This window comes from Cetorhinus maximus, chromosome 2 (assembly GCF_964194155.1).
Source record: "Cetorhinus maximus chromosome 2, sCetMax3.hap1.1, whole genome shotgun sequence".
Taxonomy (NCBI): domain Eukaryota; kingdom Metazoa; phylum Chordata; class Chondrichthyes; order Lamniformes; family Cetorhinidae; genus Cetorhinus; species Cetorhinus maximus.
In genome coordinates, this window is record NC_135880.1 from 27,387,432 (window position 1) to 27,407,293 (window position 19,862).

Below are 19,862 nucleotides of genomic sequence, written 5' to 3' on the forward strand. Positions count from 1 at the left end.
ACAATTAGACATTTTTTCCCAGCACTTGAAGCTGACTCAGATCAAGATGAGAGGGGACTTGGAGGGGGAGAGAGAAAAAAGTTTTGAGTGATCCCCTCCCTGCGCCACAACAAAGGGGCTTCTCTTCATCAATTCCCATGTGCGTGGTTGGAATTGTGTGCCCTGGTAAATTCCATTTCTCCACAGAACCTTGAATGGTCTGTTTAGTTTGTGTGAAATTATTGAGCAATTGCATGCTTTTCTCTATGCAGATAATGCCATACGAAGAAAGCGGAGTTTTGATCTGCTGGGGATAATGCAGACTTGGATATGAATTCATTGGTGAAAGTAAAGCTGTCTTCTATGATAACTTCATCACAGCATGAAGTCAGGCACAGGAGAAAACCAGGAGGGGATTAAAAAATGACACAGTCAGAGCAGCATTCAGATCCCCACTGTGTTCATTGCCGCTGCCTTTCGCTGAAATTCTGAACTGTTATGGCATTGTGTGTCATTCTCCGTCAGAGAAAAGGCTTGGCAGGACATTCTTTCTTACTGGTGGGATAAATTCTGGTGCACAATTAAAACCAGCTCCAGCTTTTTTTTCCAAGCCTCTGAATGTTATGGAAACAAAGTTACACCTGTATCAAATAATTTCTTTTACACTGCCTCACTGTTGGTGCGGGAAATGGTGATTGTGAGGCTGTGCACAATGGGGAGATTAACCAGGATTGTAGTGTATTTACAGACTGGTATTCAAAACTGTGTCTCTTGTGTTTCCCAGGTTAGTATGAAAATCAGTCCAGGGCAACAGCCTCCATGTGTGTGTGTGTCTGTATGTACGTGGGCCCCCAGACTTGATATAACTCTCTGCTTTAAATGAGTTGCATAAAAGATGCACTAATGCGATCCTTAAAAAGGAGCTGGTTCACTCGGCATGCTAGGTCCATAAAGATTGCATTTATAATCTGTGAAAAATAAGGTCTCCTGACTGTAGAGAGCTTTTAAATCTTTTATTCTAATCATCTCACAGCCAGGATTAGTAATTTAAAGAAGTACTGCCTTCAGGGAAAAGTGCCTGCAATTTTTTTTTTCATTTTGTGTGGGATGGAAGATGAGACAGAAAGGCTGTCTCAGGATGAGGGTGAATGCAGCAATGCTACAGCGTCACGACGTGTACAACAATAACAGCTTACATTTATAAAGTGCTTTTAATGTCGTAAAGCACCACAAGATGCTTTACGAAGTGTTATCAAACAAAATTTGCCACTTAAGGAGGTGGGTTTTAAGGAGCATCTTAAGGGAGGAGATGAGGTAGCGATCTGGAGAGGTTTACAGAATCACAGGATTTTTCACAGAATTGTTATGGTGGAGAAGGAGGCTATTCAGTCCATCGTGTCTGCACCGGCTCTCTGAGCATTTTAACTTAGTGCCAATCTCCTGCCTTTTCCCCGTAACCCTGCACATTTTTTCTATTTAGATAATCATCCAATGCCCTCTCGAATGCCTCAATTGAACCTACCTCCACCACACTTCCAGGCAGTGCGTTCCAAACCCTAACTACTCGCTGTGTGAAAAAGTTTTTTCTCACCTCGCATTTGCTTCTTTTGCAAAACACTTTGGTTCTCGATCCGTTTACAAGCGGGAACAGTTCCTCCCTATCTACTCTATCCAGGCCCCTCATTAATTTGAAAACTTCTATCAAGTCTCCTCTCAGCCTTATCCTCTCCAAGGAAAACAGTCCCAACTTCTCCAATCTTTCCTCATAACTGAAGCGTCTCATCCCTGGAACCATTCTCGTAAACCTCTTCTGCACTCTCTCCAACACGTTCACATCCTTTAAGGAGGAAGTCCAGTGCTTTGGGCCCAGGCAGCTGAAGCACGGCAGCCAATGGTGGAGCAGTTGTGAATCGGGGAATGAGATCAGAATTAGACTTAATAACAAAGAAACTTAATTGCTATTTTTAAGACAATGTCTCTTTCGTTATGATAGCTTAAAACACCTGTATTCTGAGGAGTAAAAATATTAATATTTTTGTAATAGCACCATGTGGTATTATTGCTCAAGTTAATTCTCAGAGGAGCATTTTAACATTTTGTGCATATTTTAATTTTTTAGGTTAATTTCTGGGCTGATCAATGCATGGATTGTTAGTGCTAGGGAATGGGATATCTCTGTACTTTTCTCATCCTGCTGTGCATATCAGATATAATATATATCAACTGTTCCCAGGCTCCTGCAAGAGACCTACTGGTTATCTAATCAGTACCTGAGCCATCCAACAACTTACATTTACTTAGGAACAGAAGGAGACAATTCAGGACCTTGAGCATGTTCTGCCGCTCAATTACAGATCATTGATCTGTACCCCAACTCTATTTACACTGCTTTTGTTTCATATCCCTTGACGCCCTTACCTAACTTAAATCTATCGATCTCCGTCTTTAAAATTTCAATTGAATAGAGCTTGAAAATTTCAGTTTATATAACTTCTTCAACATTGAAATCTTGGTGTTTGCATGGGGAAAAGAAAAATAAATAGGTAAAATGAATAAAGCTTGTATTAGGAGAAGTGACAGAAATTTGTCTTCAAGACCATTTTTGGTTACTTTGTTTTCTGGAGCTTGAAAACAAATGACCAAATTTTATGACAAGCTCATGACCTTTAGAGTCTAGTCTGTCACCATAACCACCACGTGATTGTACACCATCTATGGTTGGAAACCTGGCAAGGAGGACATTGGACACAAGTGACATAAGGTGACAAGAATGTGGATCAGAGTTTCAACAGCACTGAGGATACAACCATAGAGCCACATAGATTTAAAGCACAAAAGGATGCCATTTGGCCCATCATGTTCATGCCATCTCTTAGATAAAGTAATTCAAAGCATATTCCATTGTTTTACTCTTTCCCCATAACAGTAGATGGCCCTTGCTTGAAATCTTTATTTAATTTTCCCATAAAGGATTCAATGGTCTCCATAAAATATTTCTCCTAACCTTTCTTCTCCCTCTCTGTCGTAATGTTAAAGTGATAATCTCTTGTCACTGCTCCCGCCAGCAGTTCTGTTGAAGGGTCGTGAGGACTCGAAACGTCGACTCTTTTCTTCTCCACCGATGCTGCCAGACCTGCTGAGTTTTTCCAGGTAATTCTGTTTTTGTGATGAACCATTCACTCTGTCGAAACTCTTCATAACTTCAAAAACCTCTAAACCTTCTCTTCGTCTCCTGTGCTCCAGTGGAAAGAGTTCCATTATCTCAAGTCTCTCTCAGTTTCCCATTACTGGTTTCATTCCAGAAGCTTCCTGTGGCTTTGAGGCCTTTTCTCTCAGGGGGAACCCAAAACTACCCTCAGCACTGTAGCAGAGATGACGGTTAGGCAAGTCTGTGGAGAGCTCCAAAAACAAGGATTTAAAGTTTAGAGCCAATGTAGGTCATCCAGGGCTGGAATGATGGCAAGCAGGACTTAATATGTGACAGGGTATGTATAGCATTTTGTAGAAGGTGAAGGATATTTTTACTTTTGTTCAAAGGGCCATATATGTTCGCTTCGTTTACTGGTGCCAGCAAACAAATGACGCCATTTCATGATTGTCCATTTGGGTAATTTGATCTCATGACCAAGGCAATGTGTTGTACACATTCATCATCTGTACTCCTTAACTCACGTGCTCTTGTTTTGCTAAAACGCAAATGATTTGTCTTTTTATGATTTTACCCACCTTCAGGGTAAACTTGCACTTTCAGGTGGCGCTAAATTTGAAGTGCAAACGTCCTTGTGCCTCTAAATCACCCATCATCAAGTGCCCATTTCCATTCCTCGGGCAGGATTTTGACCTCGGCGGGGAGGCGCGGCTGGCGCGGCCCAGGAGCGGTCGCGAAACCGACTGCCTCGCGCGATCGGCCCCCGAGCGCGATTTCGCGCTGCCGGGCCAATTAACGGCTGCAACGCTGAGCACTGCCGGGGCGGGGGCGGGAGGAGGGCGAGCGCGGAGGTTTGCGCATGCGCGCACTGAAAGCTCCCTGGAGGCGCAGAGCTGCCTCAGGGAGCTGAAGAATTTTTAAAAAAACACAAATGAAGAATTTAAAACCGTTATAAACATGTCCCCTCATCTGACTCTGTCACATGAGCAGGTACGTGTTACAAATGAAATTTAGACATTTTTATTTTATTTTTAATTCCTGTTGGAAGCCCTCGTGCGGCCCATGGATGAGGTTTCGTAGAAAATCCAAAGGTTGCCCGGCCAATTTGCCTGCCTGCCAACCGTAAGGTTATTACTTTAATGGCCTTTAATAGGCCTGTTAATTGTCGGCGGGTGCGCTGCCGACTCCCGCATGCGCCCTCCAGCCGAAATATCGCATGATGATGTCGGGGGTGCTCGCCCGACGTCATCCCGCGTCATTTTACGCTTGAGCAGGTCGGCCGTATGCCCCCCCCCGCCCCCCCACTCAGCGAAAAACTCTGCCCCTTGACTTTTTTTCTCATAGAAACCACCCTCCAGGCCCAAGGAGGCCTGCAGCTGGCACTAGTGGATAGCCTGTGGCATTGCTCATGACTGGTGTTGCTAGAAGCATGGTCGGAATCTTCAGCTGCTGAATTGACCTATGCCTTTAAATCCACTGCTCCAAGTAGGCAAATCAGGGTAACTGCAGTGGCTTGCAAACTGTTGATGTCAATCAGAGGGCAATTGTACCTGTTTGTACACTTACAGAAAATAAATCAAGGGTTATTATTTTTAAAAGGCCAACTCTCTAGCAAAGTGTGATAGTGTGTGATAAGCATACACTCGATACAAAATTTATAAATATATATGCAAACAATAATGTTCCAGCCAAGACAATGGTGCTCCTGGACAACTACTGGTGGCTGTTCCCAAGACTGGATGATAGGGCAAGGCAAATTATTGAATTTTTGTAATGTTTCTGGTGAGTAGCACTTAATACGCTTAGAGCACCACGTAGGTCTAGGCTGGGTTATGGGAAGCAAGACAGTGGGTTAAAAGAATGACTCCACATGGCCCTAGACTGAAGAAAATAGCCCCTAATATGGCGTGAGTTACAAACAACATACAGCCCAGGTCAAGCATTCATCCAACAGGTCCCAGCCAGTGTTTATGCTCATCCTTCCACTCATCATCATCTAATACTCTCAGCTTAATTTCTATCCTTTCCTCCCTCAAATGTTTGTCTAATGTCACCTGAAATGCATTTTTTTCACCGGCCATGCCAGATATCGTGGTAGATTATATGAGTCCCAATTTATGAGCAGTTTTGTGCTTGAGGCCCAGATCAACCAGGAACCAGAGTGAGTCGCCCCAAATCATTTCACAGCCGAAAGGATACAAAAGGCTTTCATCTCGTCCGATTCAAACCCAAATGCCAGAGGTGAAAGGGCTTTTTTAACTGTTACGGTTATATTTTTATAGCGTTACCTTGTGACATTTTAACTTATGCTATTCCTTCAGGGTCACAATTTTTCTGCCTAAAAGAAAAAGGTGGCAGTTACAGTGGGTAAAATAAAATGATGCTATTTGCCCTGTGCAATGGAATGTTGCCGGCTGCCAATGTGCAGTGCATTGACACGCTCCTGCATATAGGCCGCAATTCATGAAAACTTCTCAGGGGGAAAAATGTGTTCAACGCATAGGCCACACACCTAACTCAAGCTGATTTCTTTAAAAGTTGCAAGTACGTATAGGATTACTTAAGTAAGACTGTCTTCACTGAACTATTAAGAATATCCTTAAAGCAAAAAACAACACACTTAAGTCATTAAGCTTAAGTCAGTCTTATTGTTTCCGCTTTGCCGAGGGGATATTTTGAGTCTCCCTATTCTCGTCATCAGTGGAACTAACCACTTGATCAGAACAGTCCCTGTGGTGGCTGTTTCCAACCAAACCTCCTGCATATGCAGTTGTGGTGGGAGAAATCTGCAGCTGCATATTAAATTGAAAAGATTTCCCCAACTATGATTTCTCAGCACTTAACCCAGGGGGAGAATTTTCTCCCTGTCGGCCTGGCTGGTCGGGACTGGGTGCAGGCGAGCGCGGAGCTGATCGCCGCCTGGGATCGGCTGCGCGCCACCCGTTTTATGTGGGCGGGCCAATTAAGGCCCGCCCAGGGTGACGTGCACCCGGTAGCACTCAGCGCTACCTGTGGAGGCTGGGGGGGGAGGAGGGAGAGTCGGGGCCTGCATTATTTCACGCATGCACGTGAAAGGGCGCAGATATCTCCCCGAGGCACGGAGATTAAGTTCAGAATGAAAGTTTTAATAAAGACAGATAAAAATTATTTAGATATGTCCCCTCATGTGACAGTGTCACATGAGCTGGGACATGTTTATGAAGTGTGAAAAAATATTTATTTAATTACTAAACCCTTCATGAAGCCTCATCCCGCCCTTGGATGAGGTTTCATGAAAAACGCGAAGGCCGCTTGGGCTCTTCACCTGCCGCCAACCTTAAGGTTGGACGGGCAGCCCTGCTAATGATGTAAATTGGTTTTTAAATGGCCTTATCAGGCCTTTGACATTTCGGCCGGCACGCGCCCACCAAACAGAAGATCAGAATGACGCGCGATGACTTCGTTGACGCACACCCGACATCATCACGCGTCTTTTTACGCGTCGGAATGTGGGGCCCACCCCCACAGGCCGAAGAGAAAATTCTCCCCCAGGGGTTAGTTGTAAAATAAGTCAGTTCCTCGTGATCAGGAGTTTTAAGACTGGAATTGCTAAGCCCAACAGAGAGCCACTTCGAAAGTTTCAAATCAAATTCTTGGACTTGTTCATTACTTTCCATCACTTCCTTTTTATTGGATTTTGTTGAACTGCTGAGCCAGTTGAAAAGGCAACATCAAAGCTTGCTCCGAGTCCTCTGTAGGTGAAACTAGCCACAGGGAGCAGATGTTGGTGGAATGGAAACCGATGTAGGTCAGTGAGCACTGAGGTACTGGATGAAGGGGACGTGGTGCAAATTAGGATATAGACAGCAGAGTTTTGGATGATTTCAAGTTTATGAAGGGTTAACAAATATAGCAGCATTGGTGACCTAAAGTTTCTATTACAATCGGTAGAAATGGTACTAAACTGTTTGCTTCTTGAAAATTACATGTGCCTTATTCATTATTTACTAACTTTTAGCTACATTGTAGTAAACAGATGAGTGCCACCTGTTGAATAACATAAACATTTCCATTTATATCACTGCCCTTTTATGTTCATTACACAAAAGCTCACAAAACTCATAACAGGTCTTCCTCAGTGAGGTACACATCAAACAGAAAATCCTTCAGAATGAAAATTAGTAACATGATAAATGAAACTAGAATATTTAACAGCCTGACACGGTGCTCAGAACCTCCAGCTTTACTAAGAGCTTTCTGTCAGCACGTTATAAGATGTGAATAGGGAAGATGAGATTTAATTAATTAAAAAAAGAAAAAGAGTGGCTTTTGTGCTTTAAAAAAAACCTTTTGTAATTTGGGTTGTGGGAAACGATTTATGTGTCAGCTTCATTACTAAAGGCAGCTTCCTTATACAGTAAAATCCCACCGTTCGCAACTACTTTCACGAATTCATTTACCCGTGCAAAAGTCCTTGTACACCCGATCACCCATTGCAGCCCCAAATCTTCGCCTATCCACGATTTAAACATTAAAATATTGCACCTGAACATATACTGGTCCTGAAATAAAGAAAAACCGGCATTCAGAAGATAGAAAAACCAAGTTTTCCATGGTGTATTTTCCCCAGTAGGAAGTGCTCCAAAAGATCAGTTACAAAACATTGTATCTCTGCGCATAAAGACCGACGATTAGCAGCTCTTTGTCAAATGCTGACTACTTGTGTGGAGGAGTCTGAAGCTAGGGGCCATAGGTATTAGATAGTCACTAATGAATCTAATAAGGAATTCAAGAGAAATTCCCTTATCCAGAGAATTGCTAGAATGTGGAACTTGCTACCAGAAGGAGTAGTTGGGCTGATAGCATTAGATATTTTTAAAGGAAAGCTAGATAAACCCATTTGGATCGTATGGAGGATAATCCAATACAAATATAGCAACCTATAAAAACAGAGTGCTGCCACATAAGGTAGGTGGGCGATATGTACCTGGGGGTACTGTCTACTACACAAAACCTGTTTCTTGGGAGTTTTACTACATCCAACTATTGAGTTGGATGATCAGCCATGATCATAATGAATGGCGGAGCGGGCTCGAAGGGCCGAATGACCTACTCCTGCTCCTAGTTTCTATGTTTACAGCATTGAAGTAATATAGAAGCACCATGAGAATATTTAACAGCAAATCAGGTTGAAGTGTAGCAAATTTATAACTCTTCAAATTAACCTTAGAATGATTTATTTTCAAAGTTTATCATGTAAGAAAATACATACCCCTAGTATACTACCTTGCAGGCTTGGAAAATGGGACAGGTTTAACAAAAGACATGATCAAAATGGCAAACTATTTAACTTTTTTTTATTCTTTCAGGGGATATGGGTGCATTCAGGGGTGCAGAACACAAAATAGGACAGAGTGTTTGGAAAGGGCTAGGAATCTAACTTCAAGCACATCAGATAAAGGGACGACAATGAGAAAGGGGACGGGAAATACAGGACTGAAGGTGTTGTATCTGAATGCACACAGTATACGAAATAAGGTAAATGAGCTTGTGGCGCAGTTTGAAATTGGCAGGTATGATGTGGTGGGCATCACAGAGACATGGCTGCAAGGGGATCAGGACTGGGAGCTAAATATCCAAGGATATACATCTTATCGAAAAGATAGGCAGGTTGGCAGAGGGGGCAGGTTTGCTTTGTTAGTAAGAAATGAAATTAAATTGATAGCAAGAAATGACATAGGATCAGATGATATAGAATCTGTGTGGGTAGAGTTGAGGAACCGCAAAGGTAAAAAAACCATAATGGGAGTTATGTACAGGCCTCCGAACAGTAGTCAGGATGTGGGGCACAAGATACACCAGGAGATAGAAAAGGCGTGTAAGAAAGGCAAGGTTACAGTGATCATGGGGGATTTCAATATGCAGGTAGACTGGGAAAATCAGGTTGGTAGTGGATCCCAAGGAAAGGAATTTGTAGAATGTCCACAAGATGGCTTTTTGGAGCAGCTTGTGGTGGAGCCCACTAGGGAATAGGCAATTCTAGATTTAGTGATGTGTAATGAGGCAGATTTGCTAAGGGAGCTTAAGGTGAAGGAACCCTTAGGAGAAAGTGACCATAATATGATAGAATTTACCCTGCAATTTGAGAGGAAAGAGCTGTAATCAGATGTAACGGTATTACAGTTGAATAAAGGCAACTACAGAGGCATGAGGGAGGAGCTGGCCAGAATTGACTGGGAGATGAGCCTAGCAGGAAAGACAGTGGAACAGCAATGGCAGGAGTTTCTGGGAGTAATTTGGGAGACACAGCAAAAATTCATCCCTAGGAAGAAGAACCATACAAAAGGGAGGACGAGGCAACCATGGCTGATAAGGGAAGTCAGAGACAGCATAAAAGCTAAAGAGAAAGCATACAATGCGGTGAAGAGCAGTGGGAAACTAGGGGATTGGGAAGCCTACAAAGGCCAACAGAGGACAACTAAAAAAGAAATAAGGAGGGAGCAGATTAAATATGAGGGTAAACTAGCCAGTAATATAAAAGAAGATTGCAAGAGTTTTTTTAGATATATAAAGGGTAAGAGAGAGGCAAAAGTGGAGATTGGACTGCTGGAAAATGACGCTGGAGAAGTAGTAGTGGGGAACAAAGAAATGGCGGAGGAACTGAATAGGTACTTTGCATCAGTCTTCACAGTGGAAGACACGAGTAACATCCCCAAAGTTCAAGAGAGTCGGGGGGCAGAGGTGAGTATGGTGGCTATTACCAAGGAGAAGGTGCTAGGAAAACTGAAAGGTCTGAAGGTGGATAAATTACCTGGGCCAGATGGATTACACCCCAGAGTTCTGAAGGAGATAGCTGAAGAGATAGTGGAGGCGTTAGTGGTGATCTTTCAGGAATCACTGGAGTCAGGGAGGGTCCCAGAGGACTGGAAAATCGCTAATGTAACCCCCCTGTTTAAGAAGGGAGTGAGGCAAAAGACGAGAAATTACAGGCCGATTAGCCTGACCTCGGTCGTTGGTAAGATTTTAGAGTCCATCATTAAGGATGAGATTTCAGAATACTTGGAAGTGCATGATAAAATAGGGCAAAGTCAGCATGGTTTCATCAAGGGGAGGTCATGCCTGACAAATCTGTTAGAATTCTTTGAGGAGGTAATGAGTAGGTTCGACAAAGGAGAGCCAATGGATGTTATCTACTTGGACTTCCAGAAGGCCTTTGACAAGGTGCCGCTCAGGAGGCTACTCAGTAAGATAAGAGCCCATGGTGTTAGAGGCAAGGTACTAGCATGGTTAGAATATTGGCTGTCTGGCAGGAGGCAGAGAGTGGGGATAAGGGGGTCCTTCTCAGGGTGGCGGCTGGTGACTAGTGAAGTTCCGCAGGGGTCAGTGTTGGGACCACAACTTTTCACTTTATACATTAATGATCTAGATGAAGGAACTGAGGGCATCCTGGCTAAGTTTGCAGATGATACAAAGATAGGTGGAGGGACAGGTAATATTGAGGAGGTGGGGAGGCTGCAGAAGGAGTTGGACAGGTTAGGAGAATGGGCAAAGAAGTGGCAGATGGAATACAAAGTGGGGAAGTGTGAGGTCATGCACTTTGGTAGGAAGAATAGAGGCATAGACTATTTTCTAAATGGGGAGAGAATTCAGAAATCTGGAGTGCAAAGGGACTTGGGAGTCCTCGTCCAGGATTCTCTTAAGGTTAACTTGCAGGTTGAGTCGGTAGTTAGGAAGGCAAATGCAATGTTGGCATTTATTTCGAGAGGACTAGAATATAAAAGCAGGGATGTGCTGCTGAGGCTTTATAAGGCTCTGGTCAGACCACACTTAGAATATTGTGAGCAATTTTGGGCCCCGTATCTCAGGAAGGATGTGCTGGCCCTGGAGAGGGTCCAGAGGAGGTTCACGAGAACGATCCCAGGAATGAAAGGCTTAACATATGAGGAACATTTGAGGACTCTGGGTCTATACTCGATGGAGTTTAGAAGGATGAGGGGGGATCTGATTGAAACTTACAGAATACTGAAAGGCCTGGTTAGAGTGGACGCGGGGAAAATGTTTCCATTAGTAGGAGAGACTAGGACCCGAGGGCACAGCCTCAGAGTAAAGGGAAGACCTTTTAGAACAGAGATGAGGAGAAACTTCTTTAGCCAGAGAGCGGTGAATCTATGGAATTCATTGCCACAGAAGGCTGTGGAGGCCAGGTCATTGAGTGTATTTAAGACTGTAATGGATAGGTTCTTGATTGGTAAGGGGATCAAAGTTTATGGGGAGAAGGTGGGCGAATGGGGTTGAGAAACTTATCAGCCATGATTGAATGGCAGAGCAGACTCGATGGGCCAAATGGCCTAATTTCTGCTCCTATGTCTTATGGTCTTATTTGTTGCCCACCTTTTGTTGTCCTTGAAAAGATGGAAGCGAGCTTTGAAGGGCATTTTCCCTCTGTAGACCAGTGATACTAAGTGCAATTATAATGTCCAAATTGTTGCCACTGTTGGCTAAAACAACAGTAGAGAGCGATTGTGCCAGAACTTATAAATTACTGGTTAGGCCTCAGCTGGAGTATTGTGGACAATTCTGATACCACACTTCAGGAAGAAAGTAAAACCCTTAGGAAAGATACAGAGGTTTACCAGGATGTTGCCAGAGATGAGGGATCTAAGGGGAGGTTGGAAAAATTAAGACCATTCTCCTTGGAATGGAGAAGGTTAAGGGTGACCGAATAGAGATTTTCAAGATGATGAGAGGCTTTGACAGATGAGATAGAGAAAAAACTATTCCCTCTGGTAAGTGAGTTGATAATTAGAGGTCATAGATTTAAAATCTTTGGTGAAGATCTCGAGGGGAGATTAGGAGGATTGTTTTCACCAAGAGAGTTGTCAGGACCTGGAACACTGAAAAGGTGATGGAAGCTGATTCCACAAATAATTTTAAGAGGGAGTTGGACAGATATTTGAGGATGAGAAACTTACAGGATTATGGACATCAAATACCCAGCCCAGACTCAATGAGTTCAGTGACCTCATTCTATGATTCTGTGAATTCGCACCAGGAGCCTTTTGGTCTGTATGACTTATAATTGTATTTCTGTAGTGCCTCATCACATCCTCCAGAAACTTCTCTGAGTTTCAAATACGCAGTGAGTAACTCTGAAGTTCAATGACTGATGTCACATTGACAAACACAGAAATTGTTTTGCACAAAGCAAGATCCCATAAAAAGTACTGAGATAAACGACCAGTTAATTTGCTTTTGCATGGGATCACTAGTGTCAACCCAAACCACTAGAACAGACTGATAGATCCTTTATGTGCTTTCACATCTCATCCAAGTGGCCGCACCTTAAGCAAGGCAGCACTCGCTCAGTACTGTACTGAAGTGTCAGGTTGCTTCATGCTGTCAGGTTCTGGCATGGAGCTTTCCTTACCCCACTCGCCACCACCTTCTCAAGGGTAATGAGGTAGGCAACAAATGCTGGACTAGCCAGTGACACCGATATCCCATAAGAGAGTAGAAAAAGTTAAATATTTTGCCATTTTGATCATGTCTTTTGTTACGCCTCTCCCATTTTCTAAGCCTGCAGGTAGTATACAAGGGGTAGATGTTTTCTTACAGGATAAACATTGAAAATAAATCATTCTAAGATTAATTTAAATAGTTATAATTTTGCTATACTTCAACTTGATTTGCTGTTAACTATTCTGATGGTGCGTTTATATTACTTTTATGCTATAAAACTCCCAAGATATATGTTTTGTGTAGTTGACGGTACGCCTGGGTACACATCACCCAACCTACCTTATGAGGCAGCACTTGTTTTTTATAGGTTGCTATATTTGTATTGGATTATTTTCCCTGTGATCCAAATGGGTGTCACTAAAAGATGCCCAATGGGTTATGCGTTTCAAGATAAAGCTTTCCATTTGTTTTGCACCATTTATAATTGTACTTTGTGACACCATTGATTAGTATTGACCGCTCCGCTGCAGACTGATATCACAAGGGTGCATGACAAGTGAGGAAAGTATTCCCTTCCTATTGTCAAAAAAAACATGCTGGCACTCATCATTAAGACCTACACAAGAACAGTGAGTTGTATTGTGGTGCTTTCAGGTTAGAAGAGCAGAGGAGAGGGGAATGTCAGAGAGAAAAATAAAGTCAGAATTTACTGAAGGAACAAAGATCCATCCCAACTTCATCTATAACCCAGGGATTGGAGGAGGTCAGCAGGGGTTGTGGGTGGATAATTTATATTATTTTTACAGATTTTAAAGCCACGCACAAAAAGAACTTTGAAAAGTTATAGCGATAGCACCTGCTGTAGTGTGAACCCTCTCCTCATTTCACACTGTTACAAGACAGCTCTCAGAGAAGACTGCCTTGACTGAAAGGAGCCTTGGCAGAAACTCCTCAATACATTGCCCTTTAAATCCATACATGCTGGCTGGTGCAGATGGCCATGGGTTGGCATCACTTTAGTCTTCCCTTGGATCTCAGAGATACATCGTTTACATCAAAGGTTTTCTCTGTATCAGACTGAGCTCTCATTGATTCTACCTGTTTGAAACCCACAGCCAACAGGGTGTATTTGCACCTTGGCTTCAGGCCAGCATGAAGGGTTTATACTCTTGTTCGGTTTGTGCCAGCGTAGAGTTTGCATTGGATTTACTCCAGTAGGGGCTTGCCAATTGCAAGTTAGGCTTGGTTTTTAATGAACTAGGCCACAATTTCCCAAGCACTTGAATAAAATCTCTTTGAGTCAACCTCTTGAATCACAAGAGTTGAAGTGATTTGTCCATGTGTTTCATGAACATAGGTCTTAAATGTACAAAAGATTGTACAAGAAATCTAATTGAGCAAAGTTATGATCAATCTGATTATTCATGTAACAAGACAGGGAAGCAAACCTGGAACAACATTTCAACACAGCATAAAAAGAGGTACAGCCTCATGGTTGTGAAGGGCAAGATTTTGTTCTGATGTCAGGAAGTATTTCTTTACACAGGGAGAATCCACAGCTGGGATGCTTTGCTAGGAAGATGGTTGAGACCATGACATTGAATTCAATTAAGAAACAACTAGATGTTGTAATGAGAATATGTTTAGGTTAATATTCTGGAAGGTTGAGATCAAATGGGTCATATAGTTTGTTTCACCCACTCTCTTGGTAATTCACAAAATGACTTGAGTTCTGGACTATGTCAAACAGCTAATGAAATGAATTACACCTTTTCTCGACTCTATTTATAATAGAAGTAATGACTTGACTCCAAATTCCTACTGTGAAAGCTGTTATCCACTTCAGGGCAGATAAATTTACATTCTTTACTCTCTGCTCATTTTCTCAATAATCTTAATGATTGGCTGCCCCAGTAGAATTGAACGTATATCCATTTCAGAAGAATGGGCTCATAAGAGTGACAGCCCTTTCACAGACTGAAATCACTTGTGTTCTTTTCGCTCTTGGATGAGTATTTGCTCTTCCAGAGGAAAGAAAAATATTATGGAAATTGGAGTAAAAGATGTTGAAACTGACTTAAATTACCCATACTACTGGTCCTCAATGACATGGCATGTTGCACTTTAAACCTTAACCATTCTGTAGGTGGGATTGAGAGACTTAGTTGTTCGACAGTTTCCCCCATTCCAGCATTTACATTGCTAAATTTAGCACACATATTCTGACAACAGAATTGTAAACCTCCATTTGCATAGGTTGAGGAGTAGAAACACAGGCAACCATGATTCGGGTGTATGTCTCCCACAATCCAGACTACAGGAAAGCTACAAGTAAAAGTGGTTTAATAATATTCCCTCAATTGTGTGCTCCACCTACAGGTTAATTCCTTTAAAATGGATGTACACATGACTGTATCAGGAAGCCCCTCAAAATAGAATTGTTGGAACAAAAATTATTGACTGCTCAAGATTTAAGTCATGCTGATTGCACACAATTCATGTATTTACTTTACACTGGACTCCCCCTTTTGAAGACCTGTAGAGTCTCCACACAAGAACGCTTACTCTAGTTGTGACTCTGGTACTGGGTTGCAATGGAGCCAGGGACACTTGGATCCTGACCTCATTACAGCCTTGGTCCAAACATGGACAAAAAATTGAACTCAGAATGTAAGGTGAGATTGATTGCCCTTGACATCAAGGCAGCCTTTGACTGAGTGTGGCATCAAGGAACGCTGGCAAAACTGGAGTCAATGGGAATCAGGGGAACACACTCCACTGGTTGCAGTCATACCTAGCACAAATAAAAATGGTTGTGGTTGTTGGAGGTCAACCATCTCAGCCCAGGACATCACTGCAGGAGTTCCTCAGGGTAATGTCCGAGGCCCAGCCATCACCAAATCCTTCATCATAAGGTCAGAAATAGGGATACTTGCTGATAATTGCACAGTGTTCAATACCATTTACAACCCCTCAGATTCAGAAGCAATCCATGCCTGCATGCAGCAACACCTGGCCAACCTTTAGACTTGAGCTAATAAGTGACAAGTTACATTCATGCCACAGAAGTGCCAGACAATGACCACCTCCGGCAAGAGAGAATCAAATCTAATCATCTCCCCATGACATTAATATTGCTACCACTGAATCTCCCACTATCAACATTCTGGGGGTTACCATTGACCAGAAACTGAACTGGACCAGCCATATAAGTACTGTGGTTACAAGACCAGAACAGAGAGTGGGAATTCTGTGGAGAGTAACTCCTCTCCTTACCCCCCAAAGCCTGTCCACCACCTACAAGCCACAAGTCAGGAGTGTGATGGAATACCCTCCACTCACCTGAATGAGTGCAGCTCGAACAACACTTGACACCATCCAGGACAAAGCAGCCCACTTGATCAACACCCCACCCACCACCTTAAGCATTCACAAACCCTCACCACTGACTCACAGTGGCACAGTGTGTACCATCTACAAGATGCACTGCAGAAACTCGTCAAGCCTCCTTTGATAGTGCCGTCCAAATCCGTAACATCCACAGCCTAGAAGAGCAAGGCAGCAGACGCATGGGAACACCACTTCCGGCAATTTTCCACCCGAGCTACACACCATTCTGACTTGGAAATACATCACCACTGTCACTGGGTTAAAATCCTGGAACTCCCTTCTTTACAGCACTGTGGGTGCACCTACACCATAAAAAGTGCAACAGTTCAAGAAGGTGGCTCACCACCACCTTCTCAAGGGCAATTGAGGATAGACAACAATCCTGTCCTTGCCAGCAATGGTCATATGCTCTGGTCCTAGACTCTCCCACAAGGGGAAACAACTTCTCAGCATCTACCATGTCAAGCCCCCTAAGAATCTTATTTGTTTCAATAAGGTCGCCTCTCATTCTTCTAAACTCCAATGAGTACAGGCCCAACATTCTCAACCTCTCCTCATAAGAAAATCCCTCCATACCTGGGATCAACCTAGTGAACCTTCTCTGGGCTGCCTCCAATGCCAGTATATTTTTCCTTAGATAAGGGGACCAAAATTGTTCACAGTATTCTAGGTGTGGTCTAACTAGTGCCTTGTATAGTTTTAGCAAGGCTTCCCTATTTTAATACTCCTCGACTTACTGAGGCTCTTAATGAACCTATATTGGCTACCTATCTTGTGCGGGGTGGGGTCAGGTGGGGGGGATGGTGGGGAATGGCCCTGATGCCCTGAACTCACCTTGGCAAAAAGGGCCAGTGCCGGGAGCAGGGTCGGGAAGTGGGCGCACTGGATGGCGCAATTATTTTCAGGCCCCGTTCGCCTCCATTCTGAACCTCGCTGAAAATTCAACCCAGATATCTGCTGGATGCTGTGGAAAGGAATCAGGAAGGCATTGAGCAGGGGCAAAAGTAACAGTCGGCTGTAGACATGCTGTTTAATCCTTGCTCTGCTCAACTAGGGAAATGCACGAAAAGGGGAAGGAAGACTTGTTAGGGAAGAAAAGAATAATGAGGTAAAGGGTTGAGCATTTTTAAATTGCAGTCATATAATCCCCCCATGTCAAAACATTAAATATAATTATACGCTTTACATATAGATTATATATACATATATTATTTATTCAGGATCATGGTAGATTATGATAAATAATCACGTGATGGTTTTACCATGTTCCATAGTTCTTTGTTCTTGGATGGAGGTAGTACTGGCAAGGTTGACCAGATTGACTGAGTGCATTACAAGCAATTACATGCTATGGGACTGGGATCTTGCATAGGCTAGTCCAGCAGATCTCCTCCTCTGAAATGCACTACAAGCAAGCCTGTTGGGTTTGCACAATGATCCAGCAGCTTTTCAAGATTATTTTCTTCCCCTCTTTTCTGATGCCAGTCTATGAATGACCAAATTTATTGAAATCAACTTCAGAACTTGTCATGTGAAATTGGAACTTCCATCACTCAGTCACTTCCATCACTGGCGTGCCACTTTCCAACATGTTAAGTCTCCACACGCCAACATCCAAAAGTCTAAACTGCGGAAGTACACTGGGCTGGTGCTCCTTGGTACTGACCTCCACACGAGGGGAGGGGCACGGGTCGAGGATTCTGGCATGGGAGGCTCATAGAATCATCCGGCCATTTCGTTGGAAGTGCGAAGTCATGACATTTACCTCACAACTTTCATCACTTGGGCTTCAGAAGCAGTCGTTCCTCTGCCATGTGTGCGCTCGTTTCCAGCGCGAAAACTGTGCTGGCGCGAACAGATTGTTCACGGGGGCATTCTCACAGCAATAATTTAAACCCCGAAGCGAAACGCCAACCCCACCCATCATAACATCAATAAATAACAGGCGATGTTCAGACCCTTACCGGGTCCGAGGCGCTGGCACACAGGGGTTAACCAGAGCACGGCGCTTAAGCATTAAAGTGCCACATTTATACGGTGTTGTTAGTAATTAGCTGCATCCCATCGCACGGCAGCTTCAGAAAACAAGTAGAAAGCCATTATTCACCACCAAGTTTATTTATGGCTGACCCCTTAAATCACTGCATGGTAGATACACTGATTGGACACAGCATGGGAGGACGGGCGCTCTGCATCAGCCTCGGCAGACAGAGCGGGGGTGGGGGGTGGTGGGAGGGGGGGTGGTGTGTGTGCGTGTGGAAGCTCGCAGCCCGCTCACACAGTAAACGCCAGCACCTCCGCCAAAGCTGAAACTCAAAGCCGCCTTCACCGTCCGAGGGTTTGTTGCGGGAGGGGGCACCGCGTGGCAGCGATCGGTGGCACTGACATGGGGGGCATTTTGGCGAGGCTGTGGGGGAAGCCCGCCCGCCCCAGCCGCTAGGTAAGGTCCTGTGGCGAGGCTCTTGCCGTGTGTTGTGCATGTCAGTGAACTAGACAAGGATCAGCCGCTGGAGCCGGCTCCATTCACACAGCAACTGTGAGCTGTTCAAGCGGATCGCGGTCCTGGACCTGCTCTCTCTCTCCTCTCTTCTCTCTCTCTTTCTCCTTTCTCTTTCTGTCTCTCTCTCTCTCTGCATCTACAGTGAGTATCTGTGTGCGCATCCTTCATCACCTGCATGTTACCATTAAGGAAGGGGGAAGGGGGGGGGTGGTGGGGGACACGAGGTTTCATTTTAAATACCATATATATATATATAAACAATATCGTTCTTAAAAGAAGCTTTTGCAGTTACTTAAATGTGCAGAATGCGAGCGGGCATGCTTCAGGAGTCGTCGTTTCGTGCAAGCCTGCAGTGTGCTTGCGAGGGTTGCTGAATGAAGTTGAGAGACTTTTAATCGTTTTACAAACTTTTTGTGTTTTTCCTCCCTCTCTCTTGTGCCTCTTTGTGTGGGGTTGACGTGCCCGAGCCGTGTGTGTGTGAGAGAGAGAGGAGTGTTTCACAGGCAGGGAGAGAGCTTGCTGCCCTGCTCGGGCTGACTGGAGCAGTTTAGTTTGTATTTGAAGAATTCGCTTGTTGTTTTTATTTTTTGTTTGTTTTTTTTATAAATTTTCTCCTCTTTCCCTCAGCCATTGCGGGATTTAGTGTGATTTAATGATGCTGCCTCTCTGACTAGTGGTTTCCGGAAGTTGCGATGTTATTCCCTCCGACACATGTTATGCCTCCTACCTGATTCCTCATTTGTGATGCAGTCACTGAATGTGTTTATTTATATGTATATATATAAAAAGCAAGGGCGCACAAAGCGCTTTTTGTTTTAACCTAAAGGGAAACAATGGGATTATTTTGACTGGCGTCTGGGGGTCCTTTTCCCGCGTGGGTGTAAAGTGGTTTATGGGGGGGAAACAAGTCATTTCATGTGATGCTTGTAATTCTTTTCATCAATTCCTTCATTGGCTGCAACACGACAAAGAACATTAAAAAAAAAGCAACTGAGTATTGACCAGCAGCTCAGAACTAACTTCCCCCCACAGTTACTCTGGAGACGGAGTTTGTGCAGAATGTTTTGTGCTGTTTCTATCTTGGTCATAATGAGTTGTAACGCCTGCTCCCTCTCTTGGGCACATATTCAGCAGAAGTTGACCAGTCGGCACATTCCGAACTGTTGCATGCGGGGCTCGCCGTCCCCCGTAGTCGGTGTCATGGAAAGGAAATAAATGGGTTGTGCAGACACAACAGGGCAGGTCGATTGGAAAAGGGGACATCAGATCAGATCCAAAGTAGCCTTCTCCCTCACCATCTTTTGGAAATGTGATACCTCAGCCCAAGAGAGGTTTGGTTATAAAGTTTAAGAGATAAGGCGGTGTTGCTAACAGTCACCATATCTGGTTTTGATGTGGACACTAGAT

General features: G+C 43.8%; 1 protein-coding gene across 4 annotated transcripts in view; it reads left to right on the forward strand.

Moving 5' to 3' along the window:
- tenm3 (teneurin transmembrane protein 3) overlaps positions 1 to 19,862 on the forward strand; it is a 1,130,593-nt gene that overhangs the window by 277,893 nt on the left and 832,838 nt on the right. Inside the window, exon 1 of one of the 4 annotated variants that reach the window (XM_078561816.1) lies at positions 18,257 to 18,395. The exons of the other annotated variants lie outside the window; for them this stretch is intronic. The gene's annotated coding sequence lies outside the window, so the exon portion shown is untranslated. Of the gene's footprint in view, positions 1 to 18,256; positions 18,396 to 19,862 lie in introns of those variants that run through there. 4 annotated transcript variants of the gene reach the window in all.